Source organism: Nothobranchius furzeri, chromosome 14, assembly GCF_043380555.1.
Source record: "Nothobranchius furzeri strain GRZ-AD chromosome 14, NfurGRZ-RIMD1, whole genome shotgun sequence".
Taxonomy (NCBI): Eukaryota; Metazoa; Chordata; class Actinopteri; order Cyprinodontiformes; family Nothobranchiidae; genus Nothobranchius; species Nothobranchius furzeri.
In genome coordinates this window covers 62,316,352-62,336,292 of record NC_091754.1, presented here as the reverse complement: position 1 = coordinate 62,336,292, position 19,941 = coordinate 62,316,352, and the positions used below count along the sequence as shown (strand labels likewise).

General features: G+C 38.8%; 22 non-coding genes across 22 annotated transcripts; all 22 read left to right on the top strand.

Annotated features, from left to right (window-relative positions):
- The first annotated feature begins 557 nt into the window (after positions 1-557).
- Positions 558-722, top strand: LOC139062882 (U1 spliceosomal RNA). The gene has a single exon (XR_011516423.1). It is a non-coding gene; the product is annotated as a U1 spliceosomal RNA (small nuclear RNA).
- A 729-nt stretch (positions 723-1,451) lies between these two features.
- Positions 1,452-1,616, top strand: LOC139062827 (U1 spliceosomal RNA). Its single transcript, XR_011516369.1, has one exon. It is a non-coding gene; the product is annotated as a U1 spliceosomal RNA (small nuclear RNA).
- Positions 1,617-2,351: 735 nt separating this feature from the next.
- LOC139063070 (U1 spliceosomal RNA) lies at positions 2,352-2,516 on the top strand. The gene has a single exon (XR_011516615.1). It is a non-coding gene; the product is annotated as a U1 spliceosomal RNA (small nuclear RNA).
- A 732-nt stretch (positions 2,517-3,248) lies between these two features.
- LOC139062804 (U1 spliceosomal RNA) lies at positions 3,249-3,413 on the top strand. Its single transcript, XR_011516348.1, has one exon. It is a non-coding gene; the product is annotated as a U1 spliceosomal RNA (small nuclear RNA).
- A 732-nt stretch (positions 3,414-4,145) lies between these two features.
- Positions 4,146-4,310, top strand: LOC139062789 (U1 spliceosomal RNA). The gene has a single exon (XR_011516334.1). It is a non-coding gene; the product is annotated as a U1 spliceosomal RNA (small nuclear RNA).
- A 734-nt stretch (positions 4,311-5,044) lies between these two features.
- On the top strand, positions 5,045-5,209 carry LOC139063049 (U1 spliceosomal RNA). Its single transcript, XR_011516594.1, has one exon. It is a non-coding gene; the product is annotated as a U1 spliceosomal RNA (small nuclear RNA).
- Positions 5,210-5,944: 735 nt separating this feature from the next.
- Positions 5,945-6,109, top strand: LOC139062873 (U1 spliceosomal RNA). The gene has a single exon (XR_011516414.1). It is a non-coding gene; the product is annotated as a U1 spliceosomal RNA (small nuclear RNA).
- A 731-nt stretch (positions 6,110-6,840) lies between these two features.
- On the top strand, positions 6,841-7,005 carry LOC139063069 (U1 spliceosomal RNA). The gene has a single exon (XR_011516614.1). It is a non-coding gene; the product is annotated as a U1 spliceosomal RNA (small nuclear RNA).
- A 732-nt stretch (positions 7,006-7,737) lies between these two features.
- LOC139062866 (U1 spliceosomal RNA) lies at positions 7,738-7,902 on the top strand. The gene has a single exon (XR_011516406.1). It is a non-coding gene; the product is annotated as a U1 spliceosomal RNA (small nuclear RNA).
- Positions 7,903-8,636: 734 nt separating this feature from the next.
- On the top strand, positions 8,637-8,801 carry LOC139063039 (U1 spliceosomal RNA). The gene has a single exon (XR_011516584.1). It is a non-coding gene; the product is annotated as a U1 spliceosomal RNA (small nuclear RNA).
- Positions 8,802-9,536: 735 nt separating this feature from the next.
- Positions 9,537-9,701, top strand: LOC139062856 (U1 spliceosomal RNA). Its single transcript, XR_011516397.1, has one exon. It is a non-coding gene; the product is annotated as a U1 spliceosomal RNA (small nuclear RNA).
- Positions 9,702-10,432: 731 nt separating this feature from the next.
- On the top strand, positions 10,433-10,597 carry LOC139063068 (U1 spliceosomal RNA). The gene has a single exon (XR_011516613.1). It is a non-coding gene; the product is annotated as a U1 spliceosomal RNA (small nuclear RNA).
- A 731-nt stretch (positions 10,598-11,328) lies between these two features.
- LOC139063074 (U1 spliceosomal RNA) lies at positions 11,329-11,493 on the top strand. The gene has a single exon (XR_011516619.1). It is a non-coding gene; the product is annotated as a U1 spliceosomal RNA (small nuclear RNA).
- Positions 11,494-12,227: 734 nt separating this feature from the next.
- LOC139063067 (U1 spliceosomal RNA) lies at positions 12,228-12,392 on the top strand. Its single transcript, XR_011516611.1, has one exon. It is a non-coding gene; the product is annotated as a U1 spliceosomal RNA (small nuclear RNA).
- A 732-nt stretch (positions 12,393-13,124) lies between these two features.
- On the top strand, positions 13,125-13,289 carry LOC139063053 (U1 spliceosomal RNA). The gene has a single exon (XR_011516598.1). It is a non-coding gene; the product is annotated as a U1 spliceosomal RNA (small nuclear RNA).
- A 734-nt stretch (positions 13,290-14,023) lies between these two features.
- Positions 14,024-14,188, top strand: LOC139063073 (U1 spliceosomal RNA). The gene has a single exon (XR_011516618.1). It is a non-coding gene; the product is annotated as a U1 spliceosomal RNA (small nuclear RNA).
- Positions 14,189-14,923: 735 nt separating this feature from the next.
- Positions 14,924-15,088, top strand: LOC139062846 (U1 spliceosomal RNA). The gene has a single exon (XR_011516387.1). It is a non-coding gene; the product is annotated as a U1 spliceosomal RNA (small nuclear RNA).
- A 726-nt stretch (positions 15,089-15,814) lies between these two features.
- LOC139062959 (U1 spliceosomal RNA) lies at positions 15,815-15,979 on the top strand. The gene has a single exon (XR_011516499.1). It is a non-coding gene; the product is annotated as a U1 spliceosomal RNA (small nuclear RNA).
- Positions 15,980-16,713: 734 nt separating this feature from the next.
- Positions 16,714-16,878, top strand: LOC139063072 (U1 spliceosomal RNA). The gene has a single exon (XR_011516617.1). It is a non-coding gene; the product is annotated as a U1 spliceosomal RNA (small nuclear RNA).
- Positions 16,879-17,613: 735 nt separating this feature from the next.
- LOC139062836 (U1 spliceosomal RNA) lies at positions 17,614-17,778 on the top strand. Its single transcript, XR_011516377.1, has one exon. It is a non-coding gene; the product is annotated as a U1 spliceosomal RNA (small nuclear RNA).
- Positions 17,779-18,504: 726 nt separating this feature from the next.
- Positions 18,505-18,669, top strand: LOC139063066 (U1 spliceosomal RNA). The gene has a single exon (XR_011516610.1). It is a non-coding gene; the product is annotated as a U1 spliceosomal RNA (small nuclear RNA).
- Positions 18,670-19,189: 520 nt separating this feature from the next.
- On the top strand, positions 19,190-19,354 carry LOC139062829 (U1 spliceosomal RNA). Its single transcript, XR_011516371.1, has one exon. It is a non-coding gene; the product is annotated as a U1 spliceosomal RNA (small nuclear RNA).
- The last annotated feature ends 587 nt before the right edge of the window (positions 19,355-19,941 follow it).

Here is a 19,941-nt window from a genome sequence, read left to right as displayed (position 1 = left end):
AATCCCTTAACTTTACTCATTTAACGTCTAAATCGGAATCATGAGACTGGCATTGGAAATTCATTCTGAATCAGAAGAAGGAACTTCATTTTGCCCCCAGCCAATCAGGAAGCTAAACTGTCTATGCTCTTCCCTAGGCCAGCCAATCGGCATGCCAATATTATGTACAGTTGACTGTAAACATTGCTCCAATTTTTCTGTATTTTAAAACACACACCTCCATAGAAATCTTGGTACAGAAAATGCTTCAGATGAATTAAAAAAAATATTTATTGCAGCAGATATAGTATGCAACATCCAATGTTTTGACAACAAAAAGAAAAGGTCCATTATACATTGTTTTCTTCTAGATTTGGCTTGTTTTTTAGATGACTTCCATCCAATCCATCCGAACATCAACAGTGATCTCAACTTTCAAAAATAAACAAAAGAAGTCATATTAAAACCTTTATAAACGAAAGATGAGATATCAGTGAACAATTGTCTGTTGTCATTCTTACCATGAGTCAGAAGAGCATGTGAGTGAAAGAGCTCCCCAAGAATCAGCCGAACAACTCATACTTACCTGGCAGGGGAGAAACCATGATCACGAAGGTGGTTCGCCCAGGGCGAGGCTCAGCCATTGCACTCGAGGTTGTGCTGACCCTTGCGAATTCCCCAAATGTGGGAATCTCGACTGCATAATTTCTGGTAGTGGGGGACTGCGTTCGCGCTCTCCCCTGACAACTTGTACTAAAGACAATACCAATAGCCAAACAATGCCTTTCTAGTTATTGCCAGCCTTGTCAAATTATTGCAACTAGTAAGCGCACTTGCTTATTTGGTAAAAAAAATTTAATCGTCCACAAATATGTACACATAATACAAAGGCTTATTCCATGTTGCACCTATAGATTAATCCCTTAACTTTACTCATTTAACGTCTAAATCGGAATCATGAGACTGGCATTGGAAATTCATTCTGAATCAGAAGAAGGAACTTCATTTTGCCCCCAGCCAATCAGGAAGCTAAACTGTCTATGCTCTTCCCTAGGCCAGCCAATCGGCATGCCAATATTATGTAGTTGACTGTAAACATTGCTCCAATTTTTCTGTATTTTAAAACACACACCTCCATAGAAATCTTGGTACAGAAAATGCTTCAGATGAATTAAAAAAAATATTTATTGCAGCAGATATAGTATGCAACATCCAATGTTTTGACAACAAAAAGAAAAGGTCCATTATACATTGTTTTCTTCTAGATTTGGCTTGTTTTTTAGATGACTTCCTTCCAATCCATCCAAACATCAACAGTGATCTCAACTTTCAAAAATAAACAAAAGAAGTCATATTAAAACCTTTTTAAACGAAAGATGAGATATCAGTGAACAATTGTCTGTTGTCATTCTTACCATGAGTCAGAAGAGCATGTGAGTGAAAGAGCTCCCCATTAATCAGCCGAACAACTCATACTTACCTGGCAGGGGAGAAACCATGTTCATGAAGGTGGTTCACCCAGGGCGAGGATCAGCCATTGCACTCGAGGTTGTGCTGACCCTTGCAAATTCCCCAAATGTGGGAATCACAACTGCATAATTTCTGGTAGTGGGGGACTGCGTTCGCGCTCTCCCCTGACAACTTGTACTAAAGACAATACCAATAGTCAAACAATGCTTTTCTAATTGTTGCCAGCCTTGTCACATTATTATTGCAACTAGTTAGCACACTTGCTTATTTGGCTAAGAAAATTTACATCATCCGCGAATATGTACACATGATACAAAGGCTTATTCCATGTTGCACCTATAGATTAATCCCTTAACTTTACTCATTTAACGTCTAAATCGGAATCATGAGACTGGCATTGGAAATTCATTCTGAATCAGAAGAAGGAACTTCATTTTGCCCCCAGCCAATCAGGAAGCTAAACTGTCTATGCTCTTCCCTAGGCCAGCCAATCGGCATGCCAATATTATGTACAGTTGACTGTAAACATTGCTCCAATTTTTCTGTATTTTAAAACACACACCTCCATAGAAATCTTGGTACAGAAAATGCTTCAGATGAATTAAAAAAAATATTTATTGCAGCAGATATAGTATGCAACATCCAATGTTTTGACAACAAAAAGAAAAGGTCCATTATACATTGTTTTCTTCTAGATTTGGCTTGTTTTTTAGATGACTTCCATCCAATCCATCCGAACATCAACAGTGATCTCAACTTTCAAAAATAAACAAAAGAAGTCATATTAAAACCTTTATAAACGAAAGATGAGATATCAGTGAACAATTGTCTGTTGTCATTCTTACCATGAGTCAGAAGAGCATGTGAGTGAAAGAGCTCCCCAAGAATCAGCCGAACAACTCATACTTACCTGGCAGGGGAGAAACCATGATCACGAAGGTGGTTCGCCCAGGGCGAGGCTCAGCCATTGCACTCGAGTTTGTGCTGACCCTTGCGAATTCCCCAAATGTGGGAATCTCGACTGCATAATTTCTGGTAGTGGGGGACTGCGTTCGCGCTCTCCCCTGACAACTTGTACTAAAGACAATATTAATAGCCAAACAATGCCTTTCTAGTTATTGCCAGCCTTGTCAAATTATTGCAACTAGTAAGCGCACTTGCTTATTTGGTAAAGAATATTTTAATCGTCCACAAATATGTACACATAATACAAAGGCTTATTCCATGTTGCACCTATAGATTAATCCCTTAACTTTACTCATTTAACGTCTAAATCGGAATAATGAGACTGGCATTGGAAATTCATTCTGAATCAGAAGAAGGAACTTCATTTTGCCCCCAGCCAATCAGGAAGCTAAACTGTCTATGCTCTTCCCTAGGCCAGCCAATCGGCATGCCAATATTATGTACAGTTGACTGTAAACATTGCTCCAATTTTTCTGTATTTTAAAACACACACCTCCATAGAAATCTTGGTACAGAAAATGCTTCAGATGAATTAAAAAAAATATTTATTGCAGCAGATATAGTATGCAACATCCAATGTTTTGACAACAAAAAGAAAAGGTCCATTATACATTGTTTTCTTCTAGATTTGGCTTGTTTTTTAGATGACTTCCTTCCAATCCATCCAAACATCAACAGTGATCTCAAATTTCAAAAATAAACAAAAGAAGTCATATTAAAACCTTTTTAAACGAAAGATGAGATATCAGTGAACAATTGTCTGTTGTCATTCTTACCATGAGTCAGAAGAGCATGTGAGTGAAAGAGATCCCCATGAATCAGCCGAACAATTCATACTTACCTGGCAGGGGAGAAACCATGATCACGAAGGTGGTTCGCCCAGGGCGAGGCTCAGCCATTGCACTCGAGGTTGTGCTGACCCTTGCAAATTCCCCAAATGTGGGAATCTCAACTGCATAATTTCTGGTAGTGGGGGACTGCGTTCGCGCTCTCCCCTGACAACTTGTACTAAAGACAAGACCAATAGCCAAACAATGCCTTTCTAGTTATTGCCAGCCTTGTCACATTATTGCAACTAGTAAGTGCACTTGCTTATTTGGTAAAGAAAATTTTAATCGTCCACAATTATGTACACATAATACAAAGGCTTATTCCATGTTGCACCTATAGATTAATCCCTTAACTTTACTCATTTAACGTCTAAATCGGAATCATGAGACTTGCATTGGAAATTCATTCTGAATCAGAAGAAGGAACTTCATTTTGCCCCCAGCCAATCAGGAAGCTAAACTGTCTATGCTCTTCCCTAGGCCAGCCAATCGGCATGCCAATATTATGTACAGTTGACTGTAAACATTGCTCCAATTTTTCTGTATTTTAAAACACACACCTCCATAGAAATCTTGGTACAGAAAATGCGTCAGATGAATTAAAAAAAATATTTATTGCAGCAGATATAGTATGCAACATCCAATGTTTTGACAACAAAAAGAAAAGGTCCATTATACATTGTTTTCTTCTAGATTTGGCTTGTTTTTTAGATGACTTCCTTCCAATCCATCCAAACATCAACAGTGATCTCAACTTTCAAAAATAAACAAAAGAAGTCATATTAAAACCTTTTTAAACGAAAGATGAGATATCAGTGAACAATTGTCTGTTGTCATTCTTACCATGAGTCAGAAGAGCATGTGAGTGAAAGAGCTCCCCAAGAATCAGCCGAACAGTTCATACTTACCTGGCAGGGGAGAAACCATGATCACGAAGGTGGTTCGCCCAGGGTGAGGCTCAGCCATTGCACTCGAGGTTGTGCTGACCCTTGCGAATTCCCCAAATGTGGGAATCTCGACTGCATAATTTCTGGTAGTGGGGGACTGCGTTCGCGCTCTCCCCTGACAACTTGTACTAAAGACAATACCAATAGTCAAACAATGCCTTTCTAGTTGTTGCCAGCCTTGTCATATTATTATTGCAACTAGTTAGCACACTTGCTTATTTGGTAAAGAAAATTTACATCATCCACGAATATGTACACATGATACAAAGGCTTATTCCATGTTGCACCTATAGATTAATCCCTTAACTTTACTCATTTAACGTCTAAATCGGAATCATGAGACTGGCATTGGTAATTCATTCTGAATCAGAAGAAGGAACCTCATTTTGCCCCCAGCCAATCAGGAAGCTAAACTGTCTATGCTCTTCCCTAGGCCAGCCAATCGGCATGCCAATATTATGTACAGTTGACTGTAAACATTGCTCCAATTTTTCTGTATTTTAAAACACACACCTCCATAGAAATCTTGGTACAGAAAATGCTTCAGATGAATTAAAAAAATATTTATTGCAGCAGATATAGTATGCAACATCCAAAGTTTTGACAACAAAAAGAAAAGGTCCATTATACATTGTTTTCTTCTAGATTTGGCTTGTTTTTTAGATGACTTCCTTCCAATCCATCCAAACATCAACAGTGATCTCAAATTTCAAAAATAAACAAAAGAAGTCATATTAAAACCTTTTTAAACGAAAGATGAGATATCAGTGAACAATTGTCTGTTGTCATTCTTACCATGAGTCAGAAGAGCATGTGAGTGAAAGAGCTCCCCAAGAATCAGCCGAACAACTCATACTTACCTGGCAGGGGAGAAACCATGATCACGAAGGTGGTTCGCCCAGGGCGAGGCTCAGCCATTGCACTCGAGGTTGTGCTGACCCTTGCGAATTCCCCAAATATGGGAATCTCGACTGCATAATTTCTGGTAGTGGGGGACTGCGTTCGCGCTCTCCCCTGACAACTTGTACTAAAGACAATACCAATAGTCAAACAATGCTTTTCTAATTGTTGCCAGCCTTGTCACATTATTATTGCAACTAGTTAGCACACTTGCTTATTTGGTAAAGAAAATTTACATCATCCACGAATATGTACACATGATACAAAGGCTTATTCCATGTTGCACCTATAGATTAATCCCTTAACTTTACTCATTTAACGTCTAAATCGGAATCATGAGACTGGCATTGGAAATTCATTCTGAATCAGAAGAAGGAACTTCATTTTGCCCCCAGCCAATCAGGAAGCTAAACTGTCTATGCTCTTCCCTAGGCCAGCCAATCGGCATGCCAATATTATGTACAGTTGACTGTAAACATTGCTCCAATTTTTCTGTATTTTAAAACACACACCTCCATAGAAATCTTGGTACAGAAAATGCTTCAGATGAATTAAAAAAAATATTTATTGCAGCAGATATAGTATGCAACATCCAATGTTTTGACAACAAAAAGAAAAGGTCCATTATACATTGTTTTCTTCTAGATTTGGCTTGTTTTTTAGATGACTTCCATCCAATCCATCCGAACATCAACAGTGATCTCAACTTTCAAAAATAAACAAAAGAAGTCATATTAAAACCTTTATAAACGAAAGATGAGATATCAGTGAACAATTGTCTGTTGTCATTCTTACCATGAGTCAGAAGAGCATGTGAGTGAAAGAGCTCCCCAAGAATCAGCCGAACAACTCATACTTACCTGGCAGGGGAGAAACCATGATCACGAAGGTGGTTCGCCCAGGGCGAGGCTCAGCCATTGCACTCGAGGTTGTGCTGACCCTTGCGAATTCCCCAAATGTGGGAATCTCGACTGCATAATTTCTGGTAGTGGGGGACTGCGTTCGCGCTCTCCCCTGACAACTTGTACTAAAGACAATACCAATAGCCAAACAATGCCTTTCTAGTTATTGCCAGCCTTGTCAAATTATTGCAACTAGTAAGCGCACTTGCTTATTTGGTAAAAAAAATTTAATCGTCCACAAATATGTACACATAATACAAAGGCTTATTCCATGTTGCACCTATAGATTAATCCCTTAACTTTACTCATTTAACGTCTAAATCGGAATCATGAGACTGGCATTGGAAATTCATTCTGAATCAGAAGAAGGAACTTCATTTTGCCCCCAGCCAATCAGGAAGCTAAACTGTCTATGCTCTTCCCTAGGCCAGCCAATCGGCATGCCAATATTATGTACAGTTGACTGTAAACATTGCTCCAATTTTTCTGTATTTTAAAACACACACCTCCATAGAAATCTTGGTACAGAAAATGCTTCAGATGAATTAAAAAAAATATTTATTGCAGCAGATATAGTATGCAACATCCAATGTTTTGACAACAAAAAGAAAAGGTCCATTATACATTGTTTTCTTCTAGATTTGGCTTGTTTTTTAGATGACTTCCTTCCAATCCATCCAAACATCAACAGTGATCTCAACTTTCAAAAATAAACAAAAGAAGTCATATTAAAACCTTTTTAAACGAAAGATGAGATATCAGTGAACAATTGTCTGTTGTCATTCTTACCATGAGTCAGAAGAGCATGTGAGTGAAAGAGCTCCCCAAGAATCAGCCGAACAACTCATACTTACCTGGCAGGGGAGAAACCATGATCACGAAGGTGGTTCGCCCAGGGCGAGGCTCAGCCATTGCACTCGAGTTTGTGCTGACCCTTGCGAATTCCCCAAATGTGGGAATCTCGACTGCATAATTTCTGGTAGTGGGGGACTGCGTTCGCGCTCTCCCCTGACAACTTGTACTAAAGACAAGACCAATAGCCAAACAATGCCTTTCTAGTTATTGCCAGCCTTGTCACATTATTGCAACTAGTAAGTGCACTTGCTTATTTGGTAAAGAAAATTTTAATCGTCCACAATTATGTACACATAATACAAAGGCTTATTCCATGTTGCACCTATAGATTAATCCCTTAACTTTACTCATTTAACGTCTAAATCGGAATCATGAGACTTGCATTGGAAATTCATTCTGAATCAGAAGAAGGAACTTCATTTTGCCCCCAGCCAATCAGGAAGCTAAACTGTCTATGCTCTTCCCTAGGCCAGCCAATCGGCATGCCAATATTATGTACAGTTGACTGTAAACATTGCTCCAATTTTTCTGTATTTTAAAACACACACCTCCATAGAAATCTTGGTACAGAAAATGCGTCAGATGAATTAAAAAAAATATTTATTGCAGCAGATATAGTATGCAACATCCAATGTTTTGACAACAAAAAGAAAAGGTCCATTATACATTGTTTTCTTCTAGATTTGGCTTGTTTTTTAGATGACTTCCTTCCAATCCATCCAAACATCAACAGTGATCTCAACTTTCAAAAATAAACAAAAGAAGTCATATTAAAACCTTTTTAAACGAAAGATGAGATATCAGTGAACAATTGTCTGTTGTCATTCTTACCATGAGTCAGAAGAGCATGTGAGTGAAAGAGCTCCCCAAGAATCAGCCGAACAGTTCATACTTACCTGGCAGGGGAGAAACCATGATCACGAAGGTGGTTCGCCCAGGGCGAGGCTCAGCCATTGCACTCGAGGTTGTGCTGACCCTTGCGAATTCCCCAAATGTGGGAATCTCGACTGCATAATTTCTGGTAGTGGGGGACTGCGTTCGCGCTCTCCCCTGACAACTTGTACTAAAGACAATACCAATAGTCAAACAATGCCTTTCTAGTTGTTGCCAGCCTTGTCATATTATTATTGCAACTAGTTAGCACACTTGCTTATTTGGTAAAGAAAATTTACATCATCCACGAATATGTACACATGATACAAAGGCTTATTCCATGTTGCACCTATAGATTAATCCCTTAACTTTACTCATTTAACGTCTAAATCGGAATCATGAGACTGGCATTGGTAATTCATTCTGAATCAGAAGAAGGAACCTCATTTTGCCCCCAGCCAATCAGGAAGCTAAACTGTCTATGCTCTTCCCTAGGCCAGCCAATCGGCATGCCAATATTATGTACAGTTGACTGTAAACATTGCTCCAATTTTTCTGTATTTTAAAACACACACCTCCATAGAAATCTTGGTACAGAAAATGCTTCAGATGAATTAAAAAAATATTTATTGCAGCAGATATAGTATGCAACATCCAAAGTTTTGACAACAAAAAGAAAAGGTCCATTATACATTGTTTTCTTCTAGATTTGGCTTGTTTTTTAGATGACTTCCTTCCAATCCATCCAAACATCAACAGTGATCTCAAATTTCAAAAATAAACAAAAGAAGTCATATTAAAACCTTTTTAAACGAAAGATGAGATATCAGTGAACAATTGTCTGTTGTCATTCTTACCATGAGTCAGAAGAGCATGTGAGTGAAAGAGCTCCCCAAGAATCAGCCGAACAACTCATACTTACCTGGCAGGGGAGAAACCATGATCACGAAGGTGGTTCGCCCAGGGCGAGGCTCAGCCATTGCACTCGAGGTTGTGCTGACCCTTGCGAATTCCCCAAATATGGGAATCTCGACTGCATAATTTCTGGTAGTGGGGGACTGCGTTCGCGCTCTCCCCTGACAACTTGTACTAAAGACAATACCAATAGTCAAACAATGCTTTTCTAATTGTTGCCAGCCTTGTCACATTATTATTGCAACTAGTTAGCACACTTGCTTATTTGGTAAAGAAAATTTACATCATCCACGAATATGTACACATGATACAAAGGCTTATTCCATGTTGCACCTATAGATTAATCCCTTAACTTTACTCATTTAACGTCTAAATCGGAATCATGAGACTGGCATTGGAAATTCATTCTGAATCAGAAGAAGGAACTTCATTTTGCCCCCAGCCAATCAGGAAGCTAAACTGTCTATGCTCTTCCCTAGGCCAGCCAATCGGCATGCCAATATTATGTACAGTTGACTGTAAACATTGCTCCAATTTTTCTGTATTTTAAAACACACACCTCCATAGAAATCTTGGTACAGAAAATGCTTCAGATGAATTAAAAAAAATATTTATTGCAGCAGATATAGTATGCAACATCCAATGTTTTGACAACAAAAAGAAAAGGTCCATTATACATTGTTTTCTTCTAGATTTGGCTTGTTTTTTAGATGACTTCCATCCAATCCATCCGAACATCAACAGTGATCTCAACTTTCAAAAATAAACAAAAGAAGTCATATTAAAACCTTTATAAACGAAAGATGAGATATCAGTGAACAATTGTCTGTTGTCATTCTTACCATGAGTCAGAAGAGCATGTGAGTGAAAGAGCTCCCCAAGAATCAGCCGAACAACTCATACTTACCTGGCAGGGGAGAAACCATGATCACGAAGGTGGTTCGCCCAGGGCGAGGCTCAGCCATTGCACTCGAGGTTGTGCTGACCCTTGCGAATTCCCCAAATGTGGGAATCTCGACTGCATAATTTCTGGTAGTGGGGGACTGCGTTCGCGCTCTCCCCTGACAACTTGTACTAAAGACAATACCAATAGCCAAACAATGCCTTTCTAGTTATTGCCAGCCTTGTCAAATTATTGCAACTAGTAAGCGCACTTGCTTATTTGGTAAAAAAAATTTAATCGTCCACAAATATGTACACATAATACAAAGGCTTATTCCATGTTGCACCTATAGATTAATCCCTTAACTTTACTCATTTAACGTCTAAATCGGAATCATGAGACTGGCATTGGAAATTCATTCTGAATCAGAAGAAGGAACTTCATTTTGCCCCCAGCCAATCAGGAAGCTAAACTGTCTATGCTCTTCCCTAGGCCAGCCAATCGGCATGCCAATATTATGTACAGTTGACTGTAAACATTGCTCCAATTTTTCTGTATTTTAAAACACACACCTCCATAGAAATCTTGGTACAGAAAATGCTTCAGATGAATTAAAAAAAATATTTATTGCAGCAGATATAGTATGCAACATCCAATGTTTTGACAACAAAAAGAAAAGGTCCATTATACATTGTTTTCTTCTAGATTTGGCTTGTTTTTTAGATGACTTCCTTCCAATCCATCCAAACATCAACAGTGATCTCAACTTTCAAAAATAAACAAAAGAAGTCATATTAAAACCTTTTTAAACGAAAGATGAGATATCAGTGAACAATTGTCTGTTGTCATTCTTACCATGAGTCAGAAGAGCATGTGAGTGAAAGAGCTCCCCAAGAATCAGCCGAACAACTCATACTTACCTGGCAGGGGAGAAACCATGATCACGAAGGTGGTTCGCCCAGGGCGAGGCTCAGCCATTGCACTCGAGTTTGTGCTGACCCTTGCGAATTCCCCAAATGTGGGAATCTCGACTGCATAATTTCTGGTAGTGGGGGACTGCGTTCGCGCTCTCCCCTGACAACTTGTACTAAAGACAATATTAATAGCCAAACAATGCCTTTCTAGTTATTGCCAGCCTTGTCAAATTATTGCAACTAGTAAGCGCACTTGCTTATTTGGTAAAGAATATTTTAATCGTCCACAAATATGTACACATAATACAAAGGCTTATTCCATGTTGCACCTATAGATTAATCCCTTAACTTTACTCATTTAACGTCTAAATCGGAATCATGAGACTGGCATTGGAAATTCATTCTGAATCAGAAGAAGGAACTTCATTTTGCCCCCAGCCAATCAGGAAGCTAAACTGTCTATGCTCTTCCCTAGGCCAGCCAATCGGCATGCCAATATTATGTACAGTTGACTGTAAACATTGCTCCAATTTTTCTGTATTTTAAAACACACACCTCCATAGAAATCTTGGTACAGAAAATGCTTCAGATGAATTAAAAAAATATTTATTGCAGCAGATATAGTATGCAACATCCAATGTTTTGACAACAAAAAGAAAAGGTCCATTATACATTGTTTTCTTCTAGATTTGGCTTGTTTTTTAGATGACTTCCTTCCAATCCATCCAAACATCAACAGTGATCTCAAATTTCAAAAATAAACAAAAGAAGTCATATTAAAACCTTTTTAAACGAAAGATGAGATATCAGTGAACAATTGTCTGTTGTCATTCTTACCATGAGTCAGAAGAGCATGTGAGTGAAAGAGCTCCCCAAGAATCAGCCGAACAATTCATACTTACCTGGCAGGGGAGAAACCATGATCACGAAGGTGGTTCGCCCAGGGCGAGGCTCAGCCATTGCACTTGAGGTTGTGCTGACCCTTGCGAATTCCCCAAATGTGGGAATCTCGACTGCATAATTTCTGGTAGTGGGGGACTGCGTTCGCGCTCTCCCCTGACAACTTGTACTAAAGACAATACCAATAGTCAAACAATGCCTTTCTAGTTGTTGCCAGCCTTGTCACATTACTATTGCAACTAGTTAGCACACTTGCTTATTTGGTAAAGAAAATTTACATCGTCCACGAATATGTACACATGATACAAAGGCTTATTCCATGTTGCACCTATAGATTAATCCCTTAACTTTACTCATTTAACGTCTAAATCGGAATCATGAGACTGGCATTGGTAATTCATTCTGAATCAGAAGAAGGAACCTCATTTTGCCCCCAGCCAATCAGGAAGCTAAACTGTCTATGCTCTTCCCTAGGCCAGCCAATCGGCATGCCAATATTATGTACAGTTGACTGTAAACATTGCTCCAATTTTTCTGTATTTTAAAACACACACCTCCATAGAAATCTTGGTACAGAAAATGCTTCAGATGAATTAAAAAAATATTTATTGCAGCAGATATAGTATGCAACATCCAAAGTTTTGACAACAAAAAGAAAAGGTCCATTATACATTGTTTTCTTCTAGATTTGGCTTGTTTTTTAGATGACTTCCTTCCAATCCATCCAAACATCAACAGTGATCTCAAATTTCAAAAATAAACAAAAGAAGTCATATTAAAACCTTTTTAAACGAAAGATGAGATATCAGTGAACAATTGTCTGTTGTCATTCTTACCATGAGTCAGAAGAGCATGTGAGTGAAAGAGCTCCCCAAGAATCAGCCGAACAACTCATACTTACCTGGCAGGGGAGAAACCATGATCACGAAGGTGGTTCGCCCAGGGCGAGGCTCAGCCATTGCACTCGAGTTTGTGCTGACCCTTGCGAATTCCCCAAATGTGGGAATCTCGACTGCATAATTTCTGGTAGTGGGGGACTGCGTTCGCGCTCTCCCCTGACAACTTGTACTAAAGACAATATTAATAGCCAAACAATGCCTTTCTAGTTATTGCCAGCCTTGTCAAATTATTGCAACTAGTAAGCGCACTTGCTTATTTGGTAAAGAATATTTTAATCGTCCACAAATATGTACACATAATACAAAGGCTTATTCCATGTTGCACCTATAGATTAATCCCTTAACTTTACTCATTTAACGTCTAAATCGGAATCATGAGACTGGCATTGGAAATTCATTCTGAATCAGAAGAAGGAACTTCATTTTGCCCCCAGCCAATCAGGAAGCTAAACTGTCTATGCTCTTCCCTAGGCCAGCCAATCGGCATGCCAATATTATGTACAGTTGACTGTAAACATTGCTCCAATTTTTCTGTATTTTAAAACACACACCTCCATAGAAATCTTGGTACAGAAAATGCTTCAGATGAATTAAAAAAAATATTTATTGCAGCAGATATAGTATGCAACATCCAATGTTTTGACAACAAAAAGAAAAGGTCCATTATACATTGTTTTCTTCTAGATTTGGCTTGTTTTTTAGATGACTTCCTTCCAATCCATCCAAACATCAACAGTGATCTCAAATTTCAAAAATAAACAAAATAAGTCATATTAAAACCTTTTTAAACGAAAGATGAGATATCAGTGAACAATTGTCTGTTGTCATTCTTACCATGAGTCAGAAGAGCATGTGAGTGAAAGAGCTCCCCAAGAATCAGCCGAACAATTCATACTTACCTGGCAGGGGAGAAACCATGATCACGAAGGTGGTTCGCCCAGGGCGAGGCTCAGCCATTGCACTTGAGGTTGTGCTGACCCTTGCGAATTCCCCAAATGTGGGAATCTCGACTGCATAATTTCTGGTAGTGGGGGACTGCGTTCGCGCTCTCCCCTGACAACTTGTACTAAAGACAATACCAATAGTCAAACAATGCCTTTCTAGTTGTTGCCAGCCTTGTCACATTATTATTGCAACTAGTTAGCACACTTGCTTATTTGGTAAAGAAAATTTACATCATCCACGAATATGTACACATGATACAAAGGCTTATTCCATGTTGCACCTATAGATTAATCCCTTAACTTTACTCATTTAACGTCTAAATCGGAATCATGAGACTGGCATTGGTAATTCATTCTGAATCAGAAGAAGGAACCTCATTTTGCCCCCAGCCAATCAGGAAGCTAAACTGTCTATGCTCTTCCCTAGGCCAGCCAATCGGCATGCCAATATTATGTACAGTTGACTGTAAACATTGCTCCAATTTTTCTGTATTTTAAAACACACACCTCCATAGAAATCTTGGTACAGAAAATGCTTCAGATGAATTAAAAAAATATTTATTGCAGCAGATATAGTATGCAACATCCAAAGTTTTGACAACAAAAAGAAAAGGTCCATTATACATTGTTTTCTTCTAGATTTGGCTTGTTTTTTAGATGACTTCCTTCCAATCCATCCAAACATCAACAGTGATCTCAAATTTCAAAAATAAACAAAAGAAGTCATATTAAAACCTTTTTAAACGAAAGATGAGATATCAGTGAACAATTGTCTGTTGTCATTCTTACCATGAGTCAGAAGAGCATGTGAGTGAAAGAGCTCCCCAAGAATCAGCCGAACAACTCATACTTACCTGGCAGGGGAGAAACCATGATCACGAAGGTGGTTCGCCCAGGGCGAGGCTCAGCCTTTGCACTCGAGGTTGTGCTGACCCTTGCGAATTCCCCAAATGTGGTAATCTCGACTGCATAATTTCTGGTAGTGGGGGACTGCGTTCGCGCTCTCCCCTGACAACTTGTACTAAAGACAATACCAATAGTCAAACAATGCTTTTCTAATTGTTGCCAGCCTTGTCACATTATTATTGCAACTAGTTAGCACACTTGCTTATTTGGTAAAGAAAATTTACATCATCCACGAATATGTACACATGATACAAAGGCTTATTCCATGTTGCACCTATAGATTAATCCCTTAACTTTACTCATTTAACGTCTAAATCGGAATCATGAGACTGGCATTGGAAATTCATTCTGAATCAGAAGAAGGAACTTCATTTTGCCCCCAGCCAATCAGGAAGCTAAACTGTCTATGCTCTTCCCTAGGCCAGCCAATCGGCATGCCAATATTATGTACAGTTGACTGTAAACATTGCTCCAATTTTTCTGTATTTTAAAACACACACCTCCATAGAAATCTTGGTACAGAAAATGCTTCAGATGAATTAAAAAAAATATTTATTGCAGCAGATATAGTATGCAACATCCAATGTTTTGACAACAAAAAGAAAAGGTCCATTATACATTGTTTTCTTCTAGATTTGGCTTGTTTTTTAGATGACTTCCATCCAATCCATCCGAACATCAACAGTGATCTCAACTTTCAAAAATAAACAAAAGAAGTCATATTAAAACCTTTATAAACGAAAGATGAGATATCAGTGAACAATTGTCTGTTGTCATTCTTACCATGAGTCAGAAGAGCATGTGAGTGAAAGAGCTCCCCAAGAATCAGCCGAACAACTCATACTTACCTGGCAGGGGAGAAACCATGATCACGAAGGTGGTTCGCCCAGGGCGAGGCTCAGCCATTGCACTCGAGGTTGTGCTGACCCTTGCGAATTCCCCAAATGTGGGAATCTCGACTGCATAATTTCTGGTAGTGGGGGACTGCGTTCGCGCTCTCCCCTGACAACTTGTACTAAAGACAATACCAATAGCCAAACAATGCCTTTCTAGTTATTGCCAGCCTTGTCAAATTATTGCAACTAGTAAGCGCACTTGCTTATTTGGTAAAGAAAATTTTAATCGTCCACAAATATGTACACATAATACAAAGGCTTATTCCATGTTGCACCTATAGATTAATCCCTTAACTTTACTCATTTAACGTCTAAATCGGAATCATGAGACTGGCATTGGAAATTCATTCTGAATCAGAAGAAGGAACTTCATTTTGCCCCCAGCCAATCAGGAAGCTAAACTGTCTATGCTCTTCCCTAGGCCAGCCAATCGGCATGCCAATATTATGTACAGTTGACTGTAAACATTGCTCCAATTTTTCTGTATTTTAAAACACACACCTCCATAGAAATCTTGGTACAGAAAATGCTTCAGATGAATTAAAAAAAATATTTATTGCAGCAGATATAGTATGCAACATCCAATGTTTTGAAAAGAAAAGGTCCATTATACATTGTTTTCTTCTAGATTTGGCTTGTTTTTTAGATGACTTCCTTCCAATCCATCCAAACATCAACAGTGATCTCAAATTTCAAAAATAAACAAAATAAGTCATATTAAAACCTTTTTAAACGAAAGATGAGATATCAGTGAACAATTGTCTGTTGTCATTCTTACCATGAGTCAGAAGAGCATGTGAGTGAAAGAGCTCCCCAAGAATCAGCCGAACAATTCATACTTACCTGGCAGGGGAGAAACCATGATCACGAAGGTGGTTCGCCCAGGGCGAGGCTCAGCCATTGCACTTGAGGTTGTGCTGACCCTTGCGAATTCCCCAAATGTGGGAATCTCGACTGCATAATTTCTGGTAGTGGGGGACTGCGTTCGCGCTCTCCCCTGACAACTTGTACTAAAGACAATACCAATAGTCAAACAATGCCTTTCTAGTTGTTGCCAGCCTTGTCACATTATTATTGCAACTAGTTAGCACACTTGCTTATTTGGTAAAGAAAATTTACATCATCCACGAATATGTACACATGATACAAAGGCTTATTCCATGTTGCACCTATAGATTAATCCCTTAACTTTACTCATTTAACGTCTAAATCGGAATCATGAGACTGGCATTGGTAATTCATTCTGAATCAGAAGAAGGAACCTCATTTTGCCCCCAGCCAATCAGGAAGCTAAACTGTCTATGCTCTTCCCTAGGCCAGCCAATCGGCATGCCAATATTATGTACAGTTGACTGTAAACATTGCTCCAATTTTTCTGTATTTTAAAACACACACCTCCATAGAAATCTTGGTACAGAAAATGCTTCAGATGAATTAAAAAAATATTTATTGCAGCAGATATAGTATGCAACATCCAAAGTTTTGACAACAAAAAGAAAAGGTCCATTATACATTGTTTTCTTCTAGATTTGGCTTGTTTTTTAGATGACTTCCTTCCAATCCATCCAAACATCAACAGTGATCTCAAATTTCAAAAATAAACAAAAGAAGTCATATTAAAACCTTTTTAAACGAAAGATGAGATATCAGTGAACAATTGTCTGTTGTCATTCTTACCATGAGTCAGAAGAGCATGTGAGTGAAAGAGCTCCCCAAGAATCAGCCGAACAACTCATACTTACCTGGCAGGGGAGAAACCATGATCACGAAGGTGGTTCGCCCAGGGCGAGGCTCAGCCTTTGCACTCGAGGTTGTGCTGACCCTTGCGAATTCCCCAAATGTGGTAATCTCGACTGCATAATTTCTGGTAGTGGGGGACTGCGTTCGCGCTCTCCCCTGACAACTTGTACTAAAGACAATACCAATAGTCAAACAATGCTTTTCTAATTGTTGCCAGCCTTGTCACATTATTATTGCAACTAGTTAGCACACTTGCTTATTTGGTAAAGAAAATTTACATCATCCACGAATATGTACACATGATACAAAGGCTTATTCCATGTTGCACCTATAGATTAATCCCTTAACTTTACTCATTTAACGTCTAAATCGGAATCATGAGACTGGCATTGGAAATTCATTCTGAATCAGAAGAAGGAACTTCATTTTGCCCCCAGCCAATCAGGAAGCTAAACTGTCTATGCTCTTCCCTAGGCCAGCCAATCGGCATGCCAATATTATGTACAGTTGACTGTAAACATTGCTCCAATTTTTCTGTATTTTAAAACACACACCTCCATAGAAATCTTGGTACAGAAAATGCTTCAGATGAATTAAAAAAAATATTTATTGCAGCAGATATAGTATGCAACATCCAATGTTTTGACAACAAAAAGAAAAGGTCCATTATACATTGTTTTCTTCTAGATTTGGCTTGTTTTTTAGATGACTTCCATCCAATCCATCCGAACATCAACAGTGATCTCAACTTTCAAAAATAAACAAAAGAAGTCATATTAAAACCTTTATAAACGAAAGATGAGATATCAGTGAACAATTGTCTGTTGTCATTCTTACCATGAGTCAGAAGAGCATGTGAGTGAAAGAGCTCCCCAAGAATCAGCCGAACAACTCATACTTACCTGGCAGGGGAGAAACCATGATCACGAAGGTGGTTCGCCCAGGGCGAGGCTCAGCCATTGCACTCGAGGTTGTGCTGACCCTTGCGAATTCCCCAAATGTGGGAATCTCGACTGCATAATTTCTGGTAGTGGGGGACTGCGTTCGCGCTCTCCCCTGACAACTTGTACTAAAGACAATACCAATAGCCAAACAATGCCTTTCTAGTTATTGCCAGCCTTGTCAAATTATTGCAACTAGTAAGCGCACTTGCTTATTTGGTAAAGAAAATTTTAATCGTCCACAAATATGTACACATAATACAAAGGCTTATTCCATGTTGCACCTATAGATTAATCCCTTAACTTTACTCATTTAACGTCTAAATCGGAATCATGAGACTGGCATTGGAAATTCATTCTGAATCAGAAGAAGGAACTTCATTTTGCCCCCAGCCAATCAGGAAGCTAAACTGTCTATGCTCTTCCCTAGGCCAGCCAATCGGCATGCCAATATTATGTACAGTTGACTGTAAACATTGCTCCAATTTTTCTGTATTTTAAAACACACACCTCCATAGAAATCTTGGTACAGAAAATGCTTCAGATGAATTAAAAAAAATATTTATTGCAGCAGATATAGTATGCAACATCCAATGTTTTGAAAAGAAAAGGTCCATTATACATTGTTTTCTTCTAGATTTGGCTTGTTTTTTAGATGACTTCCTTCCAATCCATCCAAACATCAACAGTGATCTCAAATTTCAAAAATAAACAAAATAAGTCATATTAAAACCTTTTTAAACGAAAGATGAGATATCAGTGAACAATTGTCTGTTGTCATTCTTACCATGAGTCAGAAGAGCATGTGAGTGAAAGAGCTCCCCAAGAATCAGCCGAACAATTCATACTTACCTGGCAGGGGAGAAACCATGATCACGAAGGTGGTTCGCCCAGGGCGAGGCTCAGCCATTGCACTTGAGGTTGTGCTGACCCTTGCGAATTCCCCAAATGTGGGAATCTCGACTGCATAATTTCTAGTAGTGGGGGACTGCGTTCGCGCTCTCCCCTGACAACTTGTACTAAAGACAATACCAATAGTCAAACAATGCCTTTCTAGTTGTTGCCAGCCTTGTCACATTATTATTGCAACTAGTTAGCACACTTGCTTATTTGGTAAAGAAAATTTACATCATCCACGAATATGTACACATGATACAAAGGCTTATTCCATGTTGCACCTATAGATTAATCCCTTAACTTTACTCATTTAACGTCTAAATCGGAATCATGAGACTGGCATTGGTAATTCATTCTGAATCAGAAGAAGGAACCTCATTTTGCCCCCAGCCAATCAGGAAGCTAAACTGTCTATGCTCTTCCCTAGGCCAGCCAATCGGCATGCCAATATTATGTACAGTTGACTGTAAACATTGCTCCAATTTTTCTGTAAAAATAAACAAAAGAAGTCATATTAAAACCTTTTTAAACGAAAGATGAGATATCAGTGAACAATTGTCTGTTGTCATTCTTACCATGAGTCAGAAGAGCATGTGAGTGAAAGAGCTCCCCATTAATCAGCCGAACAACTCATACTTACCTGACAGGGGAGAAACCATGTTCATGAAGGTGGTTCACCCAGAGCGAGGATCAGCCATTGCACTTGAGGTTGTGCTGACCCTTGCAAATTCCCCAAATGTGGGAATCACAACTGCATAATTTCTGGTAGTGGGGGACTGCGTTCGCGCTCTCCCCTGACAACTTGTACTAAAGACAATACCAATAGTCAAACAATGCTTTTCTAATTGTTGCCAGCCTTGTCACATTATTATTGCAACTAGTTAGCACACTTGCTTATTTGGCTAAGAAAATTTACATCATCCACGAATATGTACACATGATACAAAGGCTTATTCCATGTTGCACCTATAGATTAATCCCTTAACTTTACTCATTTAACGTCTAAATCGGAATCATGAGACTGGCATTGGAAATTCATTCTGAATCAGAAGAAGGAACTTCATTTTGCCCCCAGCCAATCAGGAAGCTAAACTGTCTATGCTCTTCCCTAGGCCAGCCAATCGGCATGCCAATATTATGTACAGTTGACTGTAAACATTGCTCCAATTTTTCTGTATTTTAAAACACACACCTCCATAGAAATCTTGGTACAGAAAATGCTTCAGATGAATTAAAAAAAATATTTATTGCAGCAGATATAGTATGCAACATCCAATGTTTTGACAACAAAAAGAAAAGGTCCATTATACATTGTTTTCTTCTAGATTTGGCTTGTTTTTTAGATGACTTCCATCCAATCCGTCCAAACATCAACAGTGATCTC